The sequence below is a fragment of the Schistocerca serialis genome, chromosome 4, assembly GCF_023864345.2.
Source record: "Schistocerca serialis cubense isolate TAMUIC-IGC-003099 chromosome 4, iqSchSeri2.2, whole genome shotgun sequence".
NCBI classification, from domain to species: domain Eukaryota; kingdom Metazoa; phylum Arthropoda; class Insecta; order Orthoptera; family Acrididae; genus Schistocerca; species Schistocerca serialis.
Genome location: NC_064641.1, coordinates 793,563,763 through 793,588,729, shown reverse-complemented (window position 1 = coordinate 793,588,729; position 24,967 = coordinate 793,563,763).

Genomic DNA, 24,967 nt, shown 5'->3' with positions numbered 1-24,967 from the left:
GGCAAGTCGCCCTGTTGGCGCCTTCCATCTTCAGTCGCCTGTGTTACTAATTTTCATTTTTTCATAAGTACCATGTACCAAGCACAATGAACGGTGAACGAGTAAGAATGAACAGTTCCCAAAAAAGAGCGATCACCAGTGAACTAGTTCCCAAGAATGAACGACTGGCCGGCCAGTGTGGCCGAGCGGTTCTAGGCGCTTCAGCCTGGAACCACGCGATCGCTACGGTCGCACGTTCGAATCCTGCCTCGCGCATGGATGTGTGTGATGTGCTTAGGTTAGTTAGGTTTAAGTAGTTATAAGTTCTAGGGGACTGATGACCTCAGATGTTAAATCCCATAGTGCTCAGAGCCTTTTTTTTATCAACGACTTTGCTCATTTCTGCAGTCGACACGAATAGTTTCGTGCCTTGGAAGAAGATAAATGTGTGTACGTTTTTCTGGGCGCGGCTTGACAGGAGGGTAGGATTTCAGAATTCGAAGAAAAGTTCTGCAACAGTTGTACACACTCGGTAGTAAAAGAGAGATATATTGCAGCGGGCGCTTTGGTTTTTCACTGGCGTCACGACACTGCACATCTGTTACAACGCGAAGCAAGTTGCAGCCGATGAGCGAATGCCAGTACTTGAACATTAGCCAAAGCTTCTGCTCGACATAGCTCCTCAATTCAGACGAGTCACGTACTAGGCAGGCAATTCTTTCTTAAAGGTGAAAAATCTACAAATCGTCTTTGTGATACGGAGAGAATATTATGTCGCTTACAGGCGAAAACTTGCTCTGTGAAGAGGCATAACCAAAACAGATGGAGCTACAATCAAATTTGATACCCAGAGGAACTGATATTTGTCAAATAAATGTTTGTCCTATGTTTAACTAAGTGTAGTGCGTGCTGATCGGTAGTTTATTTTCCATTCCATGTCACCTATTCCTTCGAGAAAACACGATTTTCACACAAATGCAAGGCACCAATACAAAATAAAATTAACGATATCAGTACTTTTGGAAAAGGTATGAAAACAGTGATCTTACATTAACAATTTTTTCTGATTAGTGGTTTATTTTTATTAGATTTTTCCTTGCTATTAATTGCGCTTTTACATAACTTTTTCTGTTAGATGTGAATTAAAATGGGAATTCCAGAATAATACGGTGTCATTACATTAGCAGTCAATGAATTAAAGCGCCATTGTGCAGTATAAATAGAGAAGCGCAGAATCCTCTCCTTTTCTCCCGAACAGTTGGCCCGTTGCGATATACATTTACTGCTCTCCTCCCTTTTTTTGCCGTCGTACGCTGGGGAACAAAACTTGTTGGCGGCACACAGAATCCACTGGAACGAGCTACTGACGTCAGAAGTTCTGCAAGCGCTCCAATCAGACCGCAACGCTTGGCCTGCAAAAACCCTCTTCGTTCACCACAATACTGTACATTCAAATGCGGTGCCACAAAGAGTATTTTATTTTTCCTTTGATGCTGATGCTCTAGTTGCTTTTCACGTGTAAATTATATCGCCAATAATTACAGGAGCCACGAGCAAGTACAGAAGCACGAAATGACATAATTTCTGTGCATTGTATTGTTTTCGGACAGAAAAATTAGTTTTTTGTTACTTGTATGACTGTGTGCGATCAGTGTTCCTCTCGTATCATGTGCGAAACCGATAAGTTTGATTCTAAAATGGTTGTATGGTCAAAAGCTGACGGCGATTACAATTTCCCCCTCGCCTTACTGTGTTGCCTCGTAGTCATAAATTGGAAGTGCTTTCAGCAGCGATACACACACACAAAGTTTGAACTGTGTCTGTTGCTGGATTACAAGTAACGTGAAAAAAAAAACAGAAATGATTTGTTGCACAGCAGAATAGTAACTAAGCACAGAAACAAAATTTTGTCAGGACAGATTTTGACGGCGCTGAGTGAGGCACGGCTAAGGAGTGCAGAACCGTGGCGAAGGCGGTGTTAACACTCAGAAGAAATAAAGTACGTACAAACAAGTCGGAAGCTTAAGGGGCTCCGGAAAGGCTCAAAATCATGAAAAGTTCAATTTTTATTTTTTTGCGTTTTCTGAATCTGCAGACTATTACCTTTTAATAGATATATAATTTATTCAATTCCGAAGACTACAACTATTTTTAAATTTTTTTTGAAATGTGTTCTACATGGGCGTGAACCACTGTGGCGCTGTTAAACTGCTGTCAAATGGTGTTATTATTAACGTCCGTGTTCATCAGGTACATTTTAGTGATGTGAGATAAAGTATGTGTTGTGGCTAACCTGTGATGGTTCAATATATATCGCTGGTGTGATTGTCGATTGTTTCATGTTTATTTACTCTGTCGTTATCTCGAAAATATTCGTAATTAATTCTGTTTCTTGAGTCTCTGTTTTGTTGAAGTATAATAATGAGTAAAAGTAAAGTTATTAGAAATCCTCTGAAGGCTTTTAAGAAAAGGAGAAATGTTGGAAAGCCAAAGGTATGTGTTATTACTGTAAACAATAAAGACGATAACCAAGTGAGTGAACCTAACCTCTCAAGTACACCTGCCCATAGCAGTCAAAGTGGGAAAGAAAATACTTCACAGAAGAAGCTTGGTTCAATGAGTGAAAACCATGAATGTTTTATGGACGAATCGGATGTGAATGAAATATTTGATATGTCGGTTCTCAAAGGAATTTTTTCAGACTGTGTAAGATGTATTCATTGTAGTGAAGTTGGTCTGGAACTCTCCATAATAAAGCACGTAGGACTTGCTAGTGAAATACAACTGAAATGTGATAAGTGTTCATACATGACCACCTTTTGGAACAGTGTTGCAGTAACTGCAACTGAAGAAAATGGTAGCAAAATCTACGAACACAACAACGAGCGATGCTTGCTTTAGACAAGGAACGCCTTCGGGCTGCAGACAGGGCTCTAAAGAGTCTAGAAATACAAGCAAGAGTAAACAGGAGGAGGAACAAGAGGAAGCTGGACGAGGAGTTTGCAGAGGATGAAGATAATCCATCCTATGGACCTGGAATGCACTAAAAAGTTAATCCAATCTTTGTCGCTCGATTCCCAAAACTTTTATTTTCTCATACTAATTACATGTTTTCTAAGGATCTTCCAAACATATTTGTTTCAAACTTTCAGTAAATGTTACACAGTACCTTCTGCATAATTTAACACAGCCTTTTTCCAAAAAACTGTATATTTTTGAATATATAAATAAAAAATTGCAAAAAATGTTGTGAATTTTCATTACAATCGAAAAAAAATCATCTTTAATAACTGAACTAAAATTTTGTAAAATCCCTGTGTTAAGTTGTAGCCCATATTCCAATAAATAATCTCAAATACTTTGTGAGGAAAGATGTAATTTATAAGCGTCATTTTAACATTGCAAGTATAGGGCGTTCCGGAGCCCCTTAATGCCTCATAGTGTGTGAGAGAGAACATCGGGAACACCTGATTCAGCACACAAAAATGCAGAGCAGACGCAAAACTCTTCTGTAACGGGACTACACGAGGTAGATTCATCTAGGGATGACAAGTCACGCACCATTCGCCAGTGGAACAGGAATAGGGTGCCGTAAGTACTCTCCGGCACACAGACAGAAAAAAATCGCAACATCAAGAAGGAGTCGTACGACACAATCGAAAATTTGTAGGCGTGTTTCTACATCTGAAAGTCTATGTGTATTCAGATTTCACGTCAGTTGCATAGGAGTGGCACTAATAGCGCTACTGTGAGGATACATATCAGGTTTGCTTTAAATGCTGTAACGGTGGTGAGAGTTAGTTAAACTTCGATATTGGATACGGTGTGCCGGCCTGAGTGGCCGAGCGGTTCTAGGCGCTACAGTCTGGAACAGCGCGAATGCTACGGTCGCAGGTTCGAATCCTGCCTCGGGCATGGATGTGTGTGATGTTCTTAGGTTAGTTAGGTTTAAGTAGTTGCTGATGACCACAGCAGTTAAGTCCCATAGTGCTCTGAGCCATTTGAACCATTTTTTTTGGATACGGTGAGTTGATGTTAGTCAAGAATATCTTTAAGGCGACGTGGATGCCATTATCAACACCTCGCTTAGTTTAAACTAGGTCGTGTAATAGAGCAACGAGAAGCTGGATGTTTATTCTGCGATATTGCAGAAAGACTTGGCAGGAATCAAGCCACTGCACATGACTACTGGCAGTGATGGTCACAGGACTGTTGGATCGCAAGAAGACCGGGCTCCGGACGGCCACTTGTTCGTCTTACGGCTCTGGCGCATTGTCTTGCATCTGCAGCAGCAATTTGGGTAGCAGTTGGCACCATAGTGACGCAACGAACTGTCATGAATCGGTTACTTCAAGGACAGCTCTGAATCAGACCCCCTGTAACGTGCATTCCACTGACCCCAAACCGCCACCATTTTCGCCTTCAGTGGCGTCAAGCGGGAGCTCACTAGAGGACAAGGTGGAGGTCTGTTGTGTTTTCCGATGAAAGCTGGTTCCGCCTCGGTGCCAATGATGGCCATGTGTGGGTTAGGAGGAGGTCAGCTGCGAGCCTGCAACCAACGTATCTGCGTGCTAGACACACTGGACCTAGACTTGATGTTACAGTCTGGGGTGCGATTTCGTGTAGGAGCACTCTCGTGGTTACCAGGACTGCAAATTTGTACGTCAGTCTGGTGATTCGACCTGTTGTGCTGCCATTCATGAATAGCATTCCAGGGGCTGTTTTCCAACAGGATAACGCTCACCCACATACCGCTGTTGTAGCCCTACATGTTCTGCAGAGTGTCGACATATTGCCTTGGCGTCTCGATCACCAGATGTCTCGAATTCAGCACATATGGAACATCATCGGAGGACAACTTCAGCGTCATTCACAACCAGCAGTAACCTTCCCTATGTTGACAGACCTAGAGCAACAGGCATGGAATTCCATCCCACAAACTGACATCCGGCGTCTGTACAACACAAGGCATGCTTGCATTAAACATTCTGGCGGTTACACTGGTTATTAATGTACCAGTATTTCACATTTGCAGTGGTTGGGTTGGGTTGTTTGCGGAAGGAGACCAGACAGCGAGGTCATCGGTCTCATCGGATTAGGGAAGGACGGGGGAGGAAGTCGGCCGTGCCCTGTGAAAGGAATCATCCCGGCATTTGCCTGGAGCGATTTAGGGAAACTACATAAAACCTAAATCTGGATGGCCGGACGCAGGATTGAACCGTCGTCCTCCCGAATGCGATTCCAGTGTCTAACCACTGCTTCACCTCGCTCGGTTATTTTCAATGGCTTATCCTGTGATCTTGCAATCTTAATCACTTAAACATGATACCAAAGCAAAGGCATTCCCGACATTTCATTAATCTAAATTAATTATGTTTTCATGTTGTGATTCTTTTTCGTCAGTGTAGATGTAGACGTACATATAGATAGATAGAGAGAGAGAGAGAGAGAGAGAGAGAGAGAGAGAGAGAGAGATGAAGTCACAAATTTTATCACCGCATATTCACACCACACTTCAGATGGTTTTTGACCTGCTCATATAGGGTAATTCACAGGTCACTAGCTTGCGTCACAGGGAAATGAGCCATACCTGGATCGAATCTGCGCAATGAATTAACCACAGTCGCTGGTGCACCAGTCACAATGAGTGTGGTTGTCAAGCAGTTTCTCATGTCCACCTTGGTAAATACTGGACCGTTCCCCAAATTCGTGGGCCGGCCGCGGTGACCGAGCGGTTTTAAGCGCTTCAGTCCGGATCCGCGCGACTGCTACGGTCGCAGGTTCGAATCCTGCCTCGGGCATGAATGTGTGATGTCCTTAGATTAGTTAGGTTTAAGTACAGGGCTATTACAAATGATTGAAGCGATTTCATAAATTCACTGTAGCTCCATTCAGTGACATATGGTCACGACACACTACAGGTACGTAGAAAAACTCATAAAGTTTTGTTCGGCTGAAGCCGCACTTCAGGTTTCTGCCGCCAGAGCGCTCGAGAGCGCAGTGAGACAAAATGGCGACAGGAGCCGAGTAAGCGCATGTCGTGCTTGAAATGCGCTCACATCAGTCAGTCATAACAGTGCAACGACACTTCAGGACGAAGTTCAACAAAGATCCAGCAACTGCTAACTCCATTCGGTGATGGTATGCGCAGTTTAAAGCTTCTGGATGCTTCTGTAAGGGGAAATCAACGGGTCGGCCTGCAGTGAGCGAAGAAACGGTTGAACGCGTGCGGGCAAGTTTCACGCGTAGCCCGCGGAAGTCGACGAATAAAGCAAGCAGGGAGCTAAACGTACCACAGCCGACGGTTTGGAAAATCTTACGGAAAATGCTAAAGCAGAAGCCTTACCGTTTACAATTGCTACAAGCCCTGACACACGATCACAAAGTCAAACGCTTTGAATTTTCGGCGCGGTTGCAACAGCTCGTGGAAGAGGATGCGTTCAGTGCGAAACTTGTTTTCAGTGATGAAGCAACATTTTTTCTTAATGGTGAAGTGAACAGACACAACGTGCTAATCTGGGCGGAAGAGAATCCTCACGCATTCGTGCAGCAAATTCGCAATTCACCAAAAGTTAACGTGTTTTGTGCAATCTCACGGTTTAAAGTTTACGGCCCCTTTTTCTTCTGCGAAAAAAACGTTACAGGACACGTGTATCTGGACATGCTGGAAAATTGGCTCATGCCACAACTGGAGACCGACCGCGCCGACTTCATCTTTCAACAGGATGGTGCTCCACCGCACTTCCATCATGATGTTCGGCAGAAAACAGGAGATTAGAAAACCGATGGATCGGTCGTGGTGGAGATCATGATCAGCAATTCATGTCATGGCCTCCACGCTCTCCTGACTTAACCCCATGCGATTTCTTTCTGTGGGGTTATGTGAAAGATTCAGTGTTTAAACCTCCTCTACCAAGAAACGTGCCAGAACTGCGAGCTCGCATCAGCGATGCTTTCGAACTCATTGATGGGGACATGCTGCGCCGAGTGTGGGAGGAACTTGATTATCGGCTTGATGTCTGCCGAATCACTAAAGGGGCACATATCGAACATTTGTGAATGCCTAAAAAAACTTTTTGAGTTTTTGTATGTGTGTGCAAAGCATTGTGAATATATCTCAAATAATAAAGTTATTGTAGAGCTATGAAATCGCTTCAATCATTTGTAATAACCCTGTAGTTCTACGTTCTAGGGGACTGATGACCTCAGATGTTAAGTCTCATGGTGCTCAGAGCCATTTGAACCATTTGAACTAAATTTGCGCTTCAGAATATGCAATAGAAATGCAGCTAAAATACGATCATACACAGGTCAAAGTTAACACATTTCTCAACAGGTGGAACACACGATTTGCCTTCCTAAGCGTACTGTATGCTGCTACCTCGCTGCTCGTCGGCAAGGTAAGTCGTACCTGTCCATTTAATATGCAACTTTACTGCTCATCGCGCTGCTCACCACGATTCTCGCCAGGCGATGATCCCAGCTGGCTTGTGTTTCGCTCTGCGACCATCGCCATGTGTCCTGAAAACTGAGCCTTGATTGGCTACTTTAGTGTCACTCCAGTAGTGCTGTGTTTGAGTCTGCTAGCATTCTGCTCGGTATGCGAACAGTTGCAGGGTAATTAATCCCAGCGGGCAGCGAGCAGCCAGGTTGCAGCGAAAATGCAACAAAGGCTACCGGTGAGCGGCGTGATGCGATGAGCAAGCTGCGAGTAGCGAGGTGCCAGCAGCTAGGATGCAGCATAAGCATACCCTTATAGATAACATGACTGCAGCAACAGGAAGGGCATATAGCCGCACAGTAAAATAAAAATTTGCCAAATCTCTAGCACAGTGGAGCCAACACTGGACAGGGTTAACACCAACGAAAAGGAGAATGCTCTTCAGCTGTCTTCTCGTAGTAGCTTGCAGTGCTAAGGCAATTTTTAAATGAAGAATCAATCTTGTGCTTCTTGAAGATATCGACTGACACTTCACACGATGCTATTGCTATTACTACTGTGCACCTGTTTCACACAAAACGTTGTATTTGCAAATCAGTCTACAGCGAAAGTTTTCAGTAACGATCTGCCATCACCACGTGCTTGTTAGCTAGTGTGTGTGTGTGTGTGTGTGTGTGTGTGTGTGTGTGTGTGTGTGTGTTTTAAGGAAGAGGAATCGTTGGAGATGTAACAAGCAAAATGATTAAGGAAGAATGTGCACAAGGAAGAAGAGAGAAAGCAACGACAGATCGTAAGTTATTTCTCCTGTGAATGTGAAAATATTTTGCTGTCGGAAGAAATATTCGTCGTAATAAAATGAGAGAAATCGGAGCTCATACACAAAGATTTAACTGTTTTTGAAGAGTGGAACGCGAATTAGTCTGAAAGTAGTTCGAAGAACCCTTTGCCAGAGACTTAAGTGCCAATTACAAGTAGTGATGTAGATTTCGATGTATACTTGAGCTGCGCAGATTCAGAGGGGCCCTGGCCGGGATAGACGAGGATGTGGGAATATGGAGCTCTAATAAAAAATAGTTCGTTTGAAAACATGTTAGTGTATTTTTTCAGTTGGGCGCGTCAAAGTGAGTTTGCAAGGGTACTGGCCAGTCAGCGTGGTCATGGAAAGTTGTAGTTTCCGCGTCGGTACGAAATACGAGATGGTTCACGTTATAGCTAGCTCGAAGTCGGAGTCAGAGAAAGCGTCCAACTAGGTTACACTAAGAACTGATTGCAGCAATGAGGTTATGTGACGTGCAACAAATTCTGCTTGTGACACCGTGGATTGAAGCCTTGTTCACGTAGTTTATCTACGGAACAGTGTGCTACGGTTTGTGAAGGCCTGTTAAGGCTTGGTGCTGTCTGCTCCCTCGATCTGATTGTTCCGTAATTCCTTATTTATGTATGTATAATATGAGTAATCACTTGATTTCGGTGGGATTGTGAACCAGTGGACCTTATGGTGTGGAAGGTGTGTGTTATGTCTTCCTTTGCAAGCAATATGATTCTTTAGTGTATGCAGGAACGAGGAACAGATGCTGTTTATGAACGGACAATTTAGATATCAATTTATTCTATACCTAATATCAAATAGTAAAAACAATACGTAATTTTTTTGCATTGTCCGTTGCCAATATGAGATTTGAATGTAGAAATACATACAGATACCAAAGATTTATAAATCTGTCACTCTCCAATACAGCGTCCATTCAGAAGATGTCGAGCCCTGGCCACTATGAAGGTCTGTAAATGTTATTCAACGACAAACACACAAAATGGGATCAGTGCATGAATGTACGAACTTAAGTACACCCGCTGCTGGAGCTCCGGAGAGGGGGATGCTGGCGTCTCATTGACAGCGGCCAACGCAGGAAAAACTTTTTCGCTAAAAATACCTTATTCTTATGTTTTTTAGGGTGGGAAGTCCAAATATGATATTTAAAAAACTGTAGCACCCACCATTTCTTCACATTTTACGGTTAAATTTATTAAATAAAGCGATTTTTTAAAGAATTTGACAGCTTTTTTATAGTTAAAATTATTTAAGAAGGAGGTGTAATGAATGTAGATGACGTTGGTACCACTGCTGAGAAACATTGTCTGGCAAGAAAGGTCGATTCTATTTTTATGTTAACAGATGGTGTTTTGTTTACTGTCAACCTAACCTGACTTTCCCGCTTCCTGTACATGTGCTCAGTACAATGTCTAATAGTGGTTATAAAAACTCTGCTGGTAATTTTTGTTATATTTGTGGTGAATTTGTGATTAAAAAACACCAAAGAAACATTACAGACTTTGTGAAAAAGGTTTATCTATCATACTTTGGATCTAAACTTGGTGATCAAGATAAATCTTGGGCGCATAAGGTAGGTTGTGCGTGTATTGAAGATCTGAGAAAATGGTTCAAAATGGAGAATAAGGCTTTTAGATTTGCCGTTCTTATGATATGGAGGAAGCCAAGAACTCATTCCGATGATTGCTACTTTTGCAGTGTTGATACTACTGGTCATAATTCGAGAAACAAGAAGGTAATAAGCTACGCTAACCGTCCGTCCGCCATCCGACCAGTAGGGCATGGTGTAGATTTGCCGGTTCCTGAACCACCAGATGATTTAAATTCTATTCCGACAGAAGTATTTTCTGATGTACAGTCTGATTTAGATGAGCCAGATGATAATGAATTCCACTGCAATACAGAAAGTCTAGAGCCCAAATTGTTTACTCAGACCGAGCTTAACGATTTGGTTAGGGATCTGGGCTTAACGAAAGAAAAAGCCGAATTGCTTGGCTTTAGATTAAAAGAAAAGAACTTATTGGCAGCTGGAACCGGCATATACATGTATAGAAAGAGAGAGCAGCAATTTTACAACTTTTTTTCAACAAGAAGGTGATCTAGTGTACTGCTCAGACATTCCCGGTCTGATGAATGAGTTTGGTATTGAATATTTGTGAGGAGCAAGGAGAGCGTTTTCACCAGGACCTTAAAGTAATGGAAAAACGCTACCAAAGCCCCTGGGACACCAACATAATGGGGGACTTCTGTTGGTCACTTCACCGAGACGTTCAGCAAAAGACTCATCGTAGAAAAAGCTACACAAGAAACTTCAAAGAAAAAAGAGAAAGGAAGTACAAACCAATTCCAGCTGACAAGTGAAGCTTCTGTTAACAAAAAATTGGTTCTGAGCACTATGGGACTTAACATCTGAGGGCATCAGTCCCCTAGAACCTAGAACTAATTAAACCTAACTAACCTAAGGACATCACACACATCCATGCCCGAAGCAGGATTCGAACCTGAGACCATAGCAGTCGCGCGGTTCCGGACTGAAGCACCTAGAACCACTCGGCCACAGCGGCCGGCCTCTATTAACACATATGATTGTTTTTAGTAGCGTACTGCAAATACAAATTATGCTTATGTTGTAACAAAACGTTTCATTAATTTCCCCGTTTACCGTAGAGCATAGGATTTTTGTACTATATAATAAAAACCATATTGCTCGAGAACTATGGGTCATGCAAAAAAAAACTCAGGCTAGATTTGGATTCAGCTCATAAAAATCTATAAAGAACAGCTATCAAAGTAAAAAAAAAGTTTTTCAAAAAAAATTTTTCGTTGGCCTGTGTAATCGTTCGTGGCATCGCGCTCGTGCCGCGGCGCCGGCTGTAGGAAACGCGGCGACGTTACTGGCGGCGTGCGTATTTGAAAGTGTGCCCCCCCCCCTCCCCCTCGCCCCCCCCCCCCCCCCCCCCCGAGGTCATTTACTGAGCGGCGTCCACCTTAGTTGTTTGACTTCAAAAGGTTGTGTTGCATAAGTACTCTGTCTTCTGTGGCGGGTAGTCCCAGTGTTGGTGAAATTAGTTGTACTGAACCTTGTCTAACTTTGTAGTGGTGCACCACTGTAGTTAGATATTTGAGTTATAGTTTGATCGTAATTATTATTTTTTGGTATGGTCGCTTTCAACATGTTTAACCTATAGGACACACTTCTTACGATTATTCCACGACACACAAGAACTAACGGAAGCTGTACATAGGCAATCTGATTAAGACGGAAGGCGTTAAATTGTCCTGTTATTCTGAACAACTTATAGCTTGGTGAGTGACGGCGTTTTGTCTCTATCCAATCCAAAACCCACAGCCACCTCCAACTCCTCAAACTACTCTCTGACTGGACACGGGTGTTGAACCCCTCTACCATCCTCCACACCTGCAAATCCTCTGTTATGCTAGTCCCACCTGGATATCCACACCCCCCCCCCCCCCCCCCGTCCCAAATCCTATAAGTCCTTCCAGATCCTCGAGCGCCATTCTCTCCGCCTCGCCTTTTGTATGCACCTCCCGTCCCCCATGCGGATCCTCTACAACATGATTCCTTTCCCCCATCTGCTCCTATTCCTCGAACATATCTGCATACTCTACACCTCCCGCCGCCTTGATCCCCCTCATCCCCTGGTTGCTCCTCTCCTCTCCAACCCCCACCCTCTGCTACGCCTTCACTGTTGTCCCCCTCACCCTACCCTCCACCTCTACACCCTTCATCTCCTTTCCCAAGGTGGCTTCCGTCGACTCCCTCTCCCAGATGATGCCCTCTCTCCCTCCATTTATCCCTCCTATTAACTCTGATCCTCACTTCCCCCTCTCTTCCTCTGTCCTTTTCCTGGGCTCCCTCTCCCCCCCCCTACCATCCTGCTTTTTCCCAGCCTACCCCCTCTCTCTGCCTCCCTTGTCTCCCCCAAGTTCTTTTGCATTTCCCTCCTCTGCCTTTCCCCATTCCCTCTGACATCTGACCTGCCCCGCCCTTACCCTTATGAGTCCTCTCCCTCCATCGGTTCCTCCCCTCTTTTTTTTCCCTCATCCGTCCAGGTCCCCCCCCCCCCCCCCCCACCATCTGCTCTTGGCTGTGGTGTGTCATCTTCGTGTCGACTTTTTAGTGCAGTGTTTTCAGTGATTGTTAAGTGTTTTAAGATTTGTGCGTCTTTTCGATTCGAACGGACTTCGTACTGTCGGTGGGTGTGATTTTTATATCACTTGCAAACAGAAACCAGACTGTCGCTGTGATTTTCAATTGTCTGTCTACTATTTTCCCTGTCTGCTTCCTATGTATTTTATTAGCATTGCCACCCCTTTGTTTTATGTTTTAACTTTCCACAATTTTCCGCCGTTTTACAATTTAAGTCACCGTTTTATCGCCTGCTTTTATTGTTTCTTGTCTTCTTATGTTTTAAAAATTCTGTAGGCTGAAGAGCAGCGTACTAAGCTGCTGCCAGCCTTTCCCCCTCGGTGGCTCGGTGGGGGGGAATCGGAATCGAAATTCAATAAAGGGAAAAAAAGGCTGTTTTGCGCTTGAGCTGTGGTTGCAAATTTAATTTGTTCCGTACGGACTTACTGGCATTAGTTAATGAGAGAAGCAAGCTTGTAGCTTTGGGTATCACTCAAATGTTTGCTGTCCTGTGCGGCTGAGACTTAAGGGTGTTACAAAATGTTTTACATTACTATTGCTGATATTAATTGTTTCTTTTACGGACCTAGTGGTTGTGGTTGGAGAATGTATCCTGTTTCATCACCTGCTCAGAAGTTTTGATTACGATTACTGAGCCGTGCAGGCTCGCATCGCTCAATCGGTGGCTAGATCGCGGCAGCGGGGAGCATTCTTTGGTAGTTCTCCGCACGAGGAGCTATGACCGGCACGAAGGGGAACAGTAAGAGTTTGCGGGCCGAATTGGAAGGAGCGCTTGCGGGGCGCGAGGCCGGTTTACCTGCGCTGTCTGGAGGCTGTAGTAAACGGCTTTTGCTCAGCACACCACTCATTACGCGAAGACGATGCCTTTTGTTCACTGTGGTGGCGATGGGACTCTGGAAATTTGCCTGCGCCGAGCGTGTGCAGATTTTGAGTTCCACTTCGCTACAGATTCATCAAATATTTTACTGAGACTCTTCCTGTCGCTTCAGCGCCTTGTTTTGTTGAAATCGTAGTGCAGCGACTAGTTTCTCATTGGCAATGTGTGCTATGTATGGGGGTTCGTTCCGAAACTACCGAAGTTTGCCTTAATGGGAGCAACTATGCTTCATTACGGACATTAGTCGCTACTGTTTTTGAAATGTGTGTAAGTTTCTTGGTCTATGTTACGGAGTTGGTGGAGTTACATTAATGAGAACTGCCTGTTTGAATTGGTCATATTTCGAGTGGTTTTCCGTGGACCACCTTGAGGTATGAACTGTGTGTTGTCCTTCCTTTTAAACACCTCGAATTCTAACTTAATCAAAGAGACTTTTTAATGTAATCATTTTAGTTAAATATTTACAAAACATTTTGGTGAGGTTGTTAGTTAACCCGTCCCGAGATTTTCTATGGTAAATTCTGCTAAAATAATAATGTATATTTCCATTGTATTTATTATGGGCAGCCTGGTAAGCCAAGTTTGACATCTGAGATTCTTTCTTATTTTTTTTTTTTTCGTCTAGCCCAGCCCTGCCGCTCAGCAGCGTATTAAGCTGCTTTACGGGAACTACACCCACTTCAACTACATTCTTGCCTGGTCTAAAGCCAGCTTACTTTTTATCTCGCAGCAAGCTGGCTTTAGACCAGGCAAGATGTGCACCTCACAAATCCTTTATCTTTCTCAGTTCATACAAGATGGCTTTGAGCAGAGAAAGATAACAGGTGTAGCTTTTGTTGACCTTTCGGCGGCCTTTGACAAGAAAAAAAAAATGTTCAAATGTGTGTGAAATCTTATGGGACTTAACTGCTAAGGTCATCAGTCCCTAAGCTTACACACTACTTAACGTAAATTATCCTAAGGACAAACACACACACACCCTTGCCCGAGGTGCGAGGACTCGAACCTCCGCCGCGACCAGCCGCACAGTCCATGACTGCAGCGCCCTAGACTGCTTTTTTTTTTATTTTTTAATCTCATTTTGTTCGTTTTCGTTCGTTGTGTCTGCTCGGGGAGGACGTCGTAAGACATCGGTTTAAGTTCGTTGTTCATCGATTAACTCAGTTTTTTTTATTTCAGAGGGCAGCTAACCCTCTGACCGCTCGGCTAATCGCGCTCGGAACCTTTTACACCGTAAACCACAGAGTGTTACTTCACAAAATCTACAACCTGACTAATCTGATGAGGATAATTGCAACACTCCTACAGAGTCGACGTGTTTTCGTGGTCTTCCAAGGAAAACACAGCCGATGGAGATGTCAAAGGAACGGTCTTCCTCAAGGGAGTGTACTGTGACCTATTTTATTCAATGTGTACGCTAACGACCAACCACAGCCTCAAGGATGCAAAAGCTTCATATATTCCAATGACCTTGCTGTTGCTGCCCAGAGCAATCGGTTTGAAGATGTAGAGATAATGCTTACTCATGGTCCACAACAGCTTGGTACTTACTATGAAAAGAATCAACTCGCACCCAATCCTAAGGAAACGCAACTGTGTTCATTCCATCTGAAACATAAACAACCTGACAGGAAACTTTGAAATATTCTGGAATGGAGTTGCACTAGAATACTGCTCCCATTCCAGGTATTTGGGTGTCACTCTCGACAGTACACTAACCTACAAGGAACATTGTCTGAAGCTGAAGCAGAAAGTATCCTCCAGAAACTGCCTTCTTCGGAAACTGGCGGGATCGAACTGGGGCACACATCCACAAACATTAAGAACAACAGTTCTTGCCTTATGCTATTCTGCGGGAGAGTACCCTAGCCCAGTGTGATACAATTCAGTACATGCAAAGCAGGTTGATGTAGCCTTATATGATAGCTGTAGGATTTTTACAGGCTGCCTAAGGCCAACCCCCTTGGACAAAGTTCAATATCTCGCTGGGATTGATCCATGTGACATCAGAAATAGAGGTGGCCGCTAACATCGACAGGCATAAATCAAATACAGTGACATCACATCCACTCTTTGGACATAAACCTGCCAAGCCAAGACTGAAGTCCAGGAAGAGTTTCCTAGCAACTTCACAGCCCTTAGAAGGATCCACTGCGGCTACCCGACTCACCAAATGTAAAGAAAGATGCCAACACCTGTCAAACTGGATGACACCACAAGAATCCCTGCCGCCTGGACACATGGCGAAGTGGGTCATCTGGAAGTCCTTGAACAGACTACGGACCGAAGCCGCAAGATCGAGGTGCAACCTCCTTAAATGGAACTTCCAACTGCCAACACAACACTGTGCGAATGCGGCGAATCGCAGGCATATCTTCAAATGTAACTTATACCCAACCAGCTGTAGCATGAAGGACTTAACGTCTGCAGCACCCAATGCTATCAAAGTTGCCCAATTCTGGGTGAATATAGTTTTCTTTGTATGTATTGTATATGTGTTCATTTTAGTGTACCTCTGATACGAATAAAGAAAGAATTACATAAAAATTGCCAAGGCAGCCTTGGGTATTTCAGAAATTCTTTCAGCATTATTAGTTAAATATAACTCTTATAATTTGTTCATAAAGTTATTATTGCAGCTTTAAATTGGCTGGTTAGTTTTGTTAAATTTAATTATGCTCAAACTGTGGCATTGAAATTTTGGAGGCTGCTATTTTAATGTTCCTTCAGTAATCCCACAGACATCAAGTTATTATGCATGTTAGACTTACACAAACAAAGAATTGCAGAACAATCAGACTGAGGGCGTGGAAAGCATTTTGTAAAGGGGATAGCACAGTCCATTGGTTTTACCTGCTAACTGTTCCGTGTCAGCCAGGTATTAGAGAACTTACAGAATTGCCATTTGTGGTGTCCCTGTAGTTAGGATTGGTGTCAGAGTCTGAACTAAGATATTGCCAGCACTGTGGTACTGATTTGTGGTGATAGATGTAGGATTCCGAAGGCAGTACGCTGGAGTTTCTACCACGCCCGATCCGCTAGAGCCAGCTTGGTGAAGGCGCTTTCCGCATTCGAAGCAACAAGGGCGCACTGGCGGACCAGACGTCCTTGTGAGTTTCAACCATTTCTGTCCAAGTCTTATATTAATACACTATTGGCCATTAAAATTACTACACCAAGAAGAAAAGCAGATGATAAACAGGTATTCATTGGACAAATATATAATACTAGAACTGACATTACATTTTCAAGCAATTTGGGTGCATAGATCCTGAGAAATCAGTACCCAGAACAACCACCTCTGGCCGTAATAACGGCCTTGATACGCCTGGGCATTGAGTCAAACAGAGCTTGGATGGCATGTACAGGTACAGCTGCCCATGCAGCTTCAACAGTTCATCAAGAGTAGTGACTGGTGTATTGTGACGAGCCAGTTGCTCGGCCACCATTGACCAGACATTTTCAGCTAGTGAGACATCTGGTGAATGTGCTGGCCAGGGCAGCAGTCGAACATTTTCTGTATCCAGAAAGGCCCATACAGGTCGCGCATTATCCTGCTGAAATGTAGCGTTTCACAGGGATCGAATGAAGGGTAGAGCCACGGGTCGTAACATATCTGAAATGTAATGTCCACTGTTCAAAATGCCGTCAATTCGAACAAGAGGTGACCGAGACGTGTAACCAATGGCACCCCATACCATCACGCCGGGTGATACGCCAGTATGACGATGATGAATACACGCTTCCAATGTGCGTTCACAGCGATGTCGCCAAACACGGATGCGACCATCATGATGCTGTAAACAGAACCTGGATTCATCCGAAAAAATGATGTTTTGCCATTCGTGCACCCAGGTTCGTCGTTGAGTACACCATCGCAGACGCTCCTGTCTGTGATGCAGCGTCAAGGGAAACCGCAGCCGTGGTCTCCGAGCTGATAGTCCATGCTGCTGCAAACGTTGTCGAACTGTTCGTGCAGATGTTATCTTGCAAACGTCCTCATCTGTTGACTCAGGGATTGGTTGGAAACTTTTCTCATGTCAGCACGTTGTAGGTTTCGCCACGGGCGCCAACCTTGAGTGAATGCTCTGAAAAGCTAATGATTTGCATATCACAGCATCTTCTTCCTGTCGGTTAAATTTCGCGTCTGTAGCACGTCATCTTGGTGGTGTAGCAATTTTAATGGCCAATAGTGTATAAAATAAATCAATCTCGTCAGAATTACTACCCAGCCCACCACTTCCATCACATGATCATATCCTAGTTCAATGGGATGCTTTTTCCTCATTTATCAGCACTATTTACTGACCGTAAAAGCATTGCTTGGACAGCCTATATATTGTGGGAACTGTCCGAGAACATCCACTTGACGACTAAATTGAGCGGAAGGCGAAGCGCATTTCGCTCGGACGCTCGGTGGCGTAGGATTCTTCGAGGCGGCGCCTGTATTTCTCGGCGCAGCCCAGTGAACAGCAGTTACGGAGAGAGGCCTGTTTAGAGCTGGGGCTTTGCTTTGCTTTCCTCTTCCTTGAATCGCCGCGCAGTGCCGGAGCAGAACGCTGGAGTCGGTTGCGCCGCCCGGGGGCCGAGTCACTCCCGCCCCCACACCCCCTCCCATTTCCCCCCACTCCTCCCACCACCACGGCCCTGCCTCCCCCACCCACTGGCCTCGTTCCGCTACACAACGGCCGTGACTCTCCGCCAGTTGTGCAGTATCCCGCACGTGGAGATCTTTAGCACGTACAGCAGCCCAGCTCTCCACGTGCGCCCTCTAAAACGTGATAACAGCTGAGTCCAGGGACTTATGGCTCTCTGCAAACTCATAATTAACGCGAGCCAGCTTTGTGATGACGGAACTACTGCAGCAAGAAATCTCATTACAGTTTATTTCCTTAGCAGTCCAGTGCCATACTTCCAATTTATGTATAACACTAATTGGAACGATAGAGGGAAACGCACACACACACACACACACACACACACACACACGATATTAATAAGAGTGGCGTTCAATGAGTACTGCAACACGTTTTTTCTCTGCCAATTTCAGTTGAAAAAATGCGGAATTTTATTGTGAGACAACGTAAAAAGTTCCGGCTTCAGCTCCTATAGTTTCATGAAGTTTCGACTGGTGGCAGAGCTATAAGTAGCCTTCAAAATGACATCTTTAACGGAGGTGCGTCTCAGGCAGAGCGCTGTCACTGATTTTTAAATTATTTTTTTTAGAGGAATACCAGAGCGTCGCAGATATTCATATGCGCTTTCAGAATGTCTGGCAGTGAACAAAAGCCTGGTGAGTCGTTGGGCACTGCGTCTGTCATTATCGCAGAAACGTCGCGCCAACCTGTCCGATCTCCCGTGTGATGGCCAGCTGCACACGGCTGTGACCCCTGAAACGTTGGAACGTGCGGACACTCTCATTCGAGTTAAGCGATGGATTACAATGGAACACCTCGCTGTTCAACTGGACGTCTGTCGGTAGTGCTGCGCGATAACAATGGAGATACTATCGAAGACAGTGCTGTCAAAGCAGAGTTACTAAACACAGCCTTCCGAAATGCCTTCACAAAAGAAGACGAAGTAAATATTCCAGAATTCAAATCGAGAACTGCTGCCAACATGAGTAAAGTAGAACTACCTCGGAGCAGTGAAGCGACTCAAATCACTTAATAAAAGCAAGTCTTCTGGTCCAGACTGTATACCAATTAGGTTTCTTTCCGAGTATGCTGATGCATTAGCTCCATACTTACTCGTATACAACCGTTCGCTCGACGAAAGATCCGTACCCAAAGACTGGAAAGTTGCATAGGTCACACCAATATTCAAGAAAGTTAATAGGAGTAATCCACTAAATTACAGGCCCATATCATTAACGTCGAAATGCAGCAGGATTTTAGAACATATATTGTGTTCGAACATTATGAATTACCTCAAAGGAAAGGGTCTATTGACACACAGTCGACATGGGTTTAGAAAATATCGTTCCTGTGAAATACAGCTAGCTTTTTATTCACATGAATTGCTGCGTGCTATTGACCAGGGGTTTCAGATCCATTCCGTATTCCTGGGTTTCCGGAAGGCTTTCGACACTGTACCACACAAGTGTGCATATGTAATATCATCTCAGTTATGTGACTGGATCTGAGATTTCCTGCCGGCCGCTGTGGCCGAGCGGTTCTAGGCGCTTCAGTCCGGAACCGCGCTGCTACTACGGTCGCAGGTTCGAATCCTGCCACGGGCATGGATGTGTGTGATGTCCTTAGGTTAGTTAGGTTTAAGTAGTTCTAAGTCTAGGGGACTGGTGACCTCTGATGTTAAGTCCCACAGCGCTTAGAGCCATTTGAATTTGTGATTTGCTGTCCGAGAGGTCACAGTTCGTAATAATTGACGGAAAGTCATCGAGTAAAGCAGAAGTGATTTCAGGCGTTCCCCAAGGTAGTGTTATAGGCCCTTTGCTGTTCCTTATCTATATAAATGATTTCGGAGACAATTTGAGCAGACGTCTTAGGTTGTTTGCAGATGATGCTGTCGTTTCTCGACTAATAAAGTCATTAGAAGATCAGAACAAACTGCAAAACGATTTAGAAAAACTATCTGAATGGTGAGAAAAGTCGCTGTTGACCCTAAATAACGAAAAGTGTGAGGTCATCCACATGAGTGCTACAAGGAACTCGTTAAACTTCGGTCACACGATAAATCAGTCTAATCTAAAAGCCGTAAATTCAACTAAATACCTAGGTATTACAATTACGAACAACTTAAATTGGAAAGAACACATAGAAAATGTTGTGGGGAAGGCAAACCAAAGGCTTCGTTTTATTGGCAGTACCCTTAGAAAATGTAACAGACCTACTAAGGAGACTGCCTACACTACGCTTGTCCGTCCTCTTTTAGAATACTGCTGCGCGGTGTGGGATCCTTACCAGATAGGACTGATGGAGTACATCGAAAAAGTTCAAAGAAAGGCAGCACGTTTTGTATTATCGCGAAATATGGGAGAGAGTGTCACACAAACGATACAGGATTTGGGCTGGAAATCATTAAAAGAAAGGCGTTTTTCGTTGCGACGGAATCTTCTCACGAAATTCCAATCACCAGCTTTCTCCTCCGAATGCGAAAATATTTTGTTGACGTCGACCTACATAGGGAGGAACGATCACCATGATAAAATAAGGGAAATCAGAGCTCGTACGGAAAGGTACAGGTGTTCATTCTTTCCGCGCGCTATACGAGATTGGACTAATAGAGAATTGTGAAGGTGGTTCGACGAACCCTCTGCCAGGCACTTAAATGTGATTTGCAGAGTATCCATGTAGATGTAGATGTAGATGGTACACTAACCCACCACCAGTTGGCATACTCAAAAGTGTGTTACCCTTGGGCTACTCGGCGCCGAACAGAAGACTATAAACAGCAAGGAAGGACCGTCTGTGCAGAATAGCTTGTGCGTAACAAGGCTGAACGTGACAGTTTTTGGTCGAAAATCGTCACAGGCGATAAAACATAGGCAACCTATGCTGTGGCACCCCACACCACCTCTCATCGGAGGAGAAAGTTCAAAGCTGCACCCTCAGCGGCTCAGCGGTAAAGTCATGACGACAGTCTTATGATACTCTAAAGGGGTTATTCTGTTTGAAGCCCTCCTTCATGGTGCCCCCATCAGGTCAGAAGTGTATTGTGCTACCCCTCAAGAAATTGAAAGAACGACATCAGCATATTCATCGCCACAAAAATGCAAACGTACTTCCCCTTCTCCCTGACAACGCAAGCCTTCACACAAGTCTTCGCACCCAAGAGGAGCTCACAAAACTTCATTGGATGGTTATTCCACACTACAGCCCGGATCTCGCTCCTACCGACTTCCATCTGTTGGGTCCAATAAAGGATGCACTCCGCGGGAAGCAGAACGTGGATGATGGGGAAATCACTGATGCAGCAGGACCTTGTCTCCGACGTCGAGCGGTAGAGTGGTACCATGCTGGCATATAGGCCCTCCCAGTAAGATGGCGTAAGGCCGTCACATTGAACGTAGATTATTTTGAAAAATAGAGTTTTGCAGCCAAAAAAATTGGGGAATAATATGGTGCATTGAATCATGGATAAAACCAACCTGGCCGGCCGGAGTGGCCGTGCGGTTCTATGTGCTAGATTCTGGAGCCGAGCGACCGCTACGGTCGCAGGTTCGAATCCTGCCTCGGGCATGAATGTGTGTGATGTCCTTAGGTTAGTTCGGTTTAAGTAGTTCTAAGTTCTAGGCGACTGATGGCCTCAGAAGTTAAGTCGTGTAGTGCTCAGAGCCATTTGAACCAGTCATTTAAAACGAACCTGCTTTCAGAAAAAGCAGTTGCTTCACTTATTCACCACCCGTCGTACATATCGTCCTTCCCACGTGTGATGAGGCTAGTTCTCCTGTACCACTATATCACCCTGCTGAGGAACGAAGTACAGATACATGGTTGTGCCTTTGTGTTGACCACTCTAAATTAGTAGCGACGTCAGAAAATAAGTTACACATGTCTTCCCACTCTAAGACAATTGTGCAGCAAGAGCGGCGCATTATCAGAAGAGATACGCATTCCTAGGTTTCCGACACATACAGTTCTACTGTATTACAGATAACATTTGCAACACAGTGTGCCAGTGAAACAGGCCGGCAACTGGACGCATACTCGAAAGCTGGAGTGCGAGACGGTGCGATTCTTGTGGACAAAACGTGTAAATTACATACACATTTCACAGTGAAATTCTGGCGCTATGCCAAATGGAATGTCGCGGCCAGCCGTAGTAACAGTTTGACCAATGACGCACAGACGTAAATGATCCTGGTTGGGGAAGGAATAAAGATTTTCTAACACGTAATTTTCATCTTTTTAGAAAGCTGAAAGAATACCTGGAGGGGAGGGGAGCAGGGAGACTGCCGGCCGCTGTGGCAGAGCGGTTCTAGGCGCTTTAGTCCGGAACCGCGCTGTTGCTACGGTCGCGGGTTCGAATCCTGCCTCGGGCATGGATATGTGTGATGTCCTTAGGTTAGTTAGGTTTAAGTAGTTCTAAGTCTAGAGCGCTGATGATCTCAGATGTTAAGTCCCATAGTGCTTAGAGCCATTTGAACCATTTGGACGGAGATTTTCTAACAATCAGTACGTCCACACAGTGGTTCTAGAAGGGCTCCATGATCAAGGAGTGGGTTTCTATTCTCGAGCAAACGAACAGGTCCTAGGACATTCCGACCGTTGGGTACAGTACCGTTGGCTACTGTTGAAAAATAGTGTCAAGTACCTGTGTCACTTTCGAGGGTAATAAAGCATTCAGGAAAAGCTACTTGGCCTACCATAATTATGTATAGCTTGCTTTTTGAAGTTCCCTCGTAACTTTTTGTCCGTCAGCAAAATAAATAATATGTCAAGCAAATCTTGTTTAGCTACCAGAGGGGCATTAACCATCATCATAGCCTTTCCTGTAACTTTGTTCGTTACAAAGATATAAGCAGCAGCAGTTCTTTTTTAACCAACATCCTTTTTTTAATCAGCAGTCACTTCCTCTCCTCAATACCTGTTCACAAACGTATCACAGTGTACCATTCATGTAAACATGTCGTTATTAATAACGCAACGCAGAAGATATCCAGATAACGTAACTCGTCAGCTTGCAAGCACAAAGAAATTACACACGTCATTGAATCAGCCGTGATCAGTTGAAGGTAGATCGTGCACAGTATTCACACGAACTTTCAATTAAGACGGTTGAATGAATGACCGGTATATCTTTTACTTGTGTTTTCACTTGTTTAAGCCGGCCGGTGTGGCCGTGCGGTTCTAGGCGCTTCAGTCTGGAATCGCGTGACGCTACGGTCGCAGGTTCGAATCCTGCCTCGGGCATGGATGTGTGTGATGTCCTTAGGTTAGTTAGGTTTAGGTATTTCTAAGTTCTAGGCGACTGATAACCACAGATGTTAAGTCCCGTAGTGCTCAGAGCCATTTGAACCATTTTTTTTCACTCGTTTATTGTCAACTCCAGTGGACGAGTCATTTTTTTTCTCTGGTACATGCATTACTTAAAAACAACGTACTAATGCTCATATCTTCGTAACGAACTAAGGTATAAGGAAAGGCAATCGTAGTCTTTCTACATCTACATCGATACTCCACAGTCGATTTTACGGCACGTGGGTGGAAAGTAACCTCTACCATTGCTATTCTGTTCCAGTCTTAAATAGGACGAGGTAAACACGACCGTCTATAAGCCTGCGTAAGAGCTCCAATGTCTCGCACCTTATTTTCGTAGTCCTTACACACATTGTGCGTTAGTGGGAGCAGAATCGTTCTGCAGTCAGCTTCTGATGCTGGCTCTCTAAATTTTCTCAGCGGTGCTCCTCGAAAAGAACATCGCCTCTCTCCAGGGATTCGCATTTGAGCTCCTAAAGCCCCTCCGTAAAACTTGCATGTTGTCCAAACCTACCACTAGCAAATCTAGCAGCTCGTGCCTGAATTGATTCGATGTCTTCGTTTAATCCGACCTGAAAGGGATTCCAAACACTCGACCAGTATTGAAGAATAGGTAGCACTAGCGTCCTATATGCAGTCTCTTTTACGAATGAACCACACTTTCCTAGAATTCTTCCACTAAATCGAAGACAACAATTTGTGTTTCCTGCCACAATCCTCATACGCTCGTTCCATTTACTATCGCTTTGCAACAATACGCCCAGTTATTTAAACGACGAGACTGTGTCAAGTAAGACACTCCTAATTTCACATGGTAGCTAAACAACACCTGCTTGATAAATTTTTTACTTTGCTTCTGGGTAAAAAGTTACGTTGGGTGGTTAAGATAAAGAGGACACACCGTATAGCGTACAGTCTGCTATCGAATAATGTGTAGAGGACAGCGAAATGAAAACCGAACACCCGTCTAACACATGGTTCGTGCGACAGGTGGACCCACTGTTGTTACGTTTCGATACTGCCATCACTGATAATGATATGGTATAATGCCACATCAAAGGTGAGCGCAGTTTCTGGGTTATGACTTTGGTTGGTGACGTACTAGTCTAGTGTGGTCGTCCAGCTGTTATACACTGAAGAGCCAAAGAAACTGGTACACCTGCCTGATATCGTGTACGGCCCCCGCGAGCACGCAGGAGTGCCGCAACACGACGTGGCATGGACTCGACTAACGTCTGAAGTACTGCTGGAGGCACCTAACATCATGAATCCTGCACGGCTGTCCATAAATCAGTAAGATTATGAGGAGGTGGAGATCTCTTCTGAACAGCACGTTGCTAGGCATCCCACATATGCTTAATAATGTTCATATCTGGGGAGTTTGGTTACTAGCGGAAGTGTTTAAACTAAGAAGATTGTTCCTGGAGCCATTCTGTAGCAATTCTGGACGTGTGGATGTCCGCATTATCCTGTTGTAATTGCTGCAGTGCTTCAGAGTACACAATGGACATGAATGGATGCAGGTGATCAGACAGGATGTTTACGTACGTGTCACTTGAGAGATTCGTATCTAGATGTACCAGGGATTGCATATCACTCCAGCTGCACAGACTCCACACCATTACAAAGCCTCCACCAGCTTGAACAGTTCCATGCTGACATGCTGGATCCTTGGATTCATGAGGTTGTCACCATACCCCTACAAGTCCGTCGGCTCTATTCAATTTGA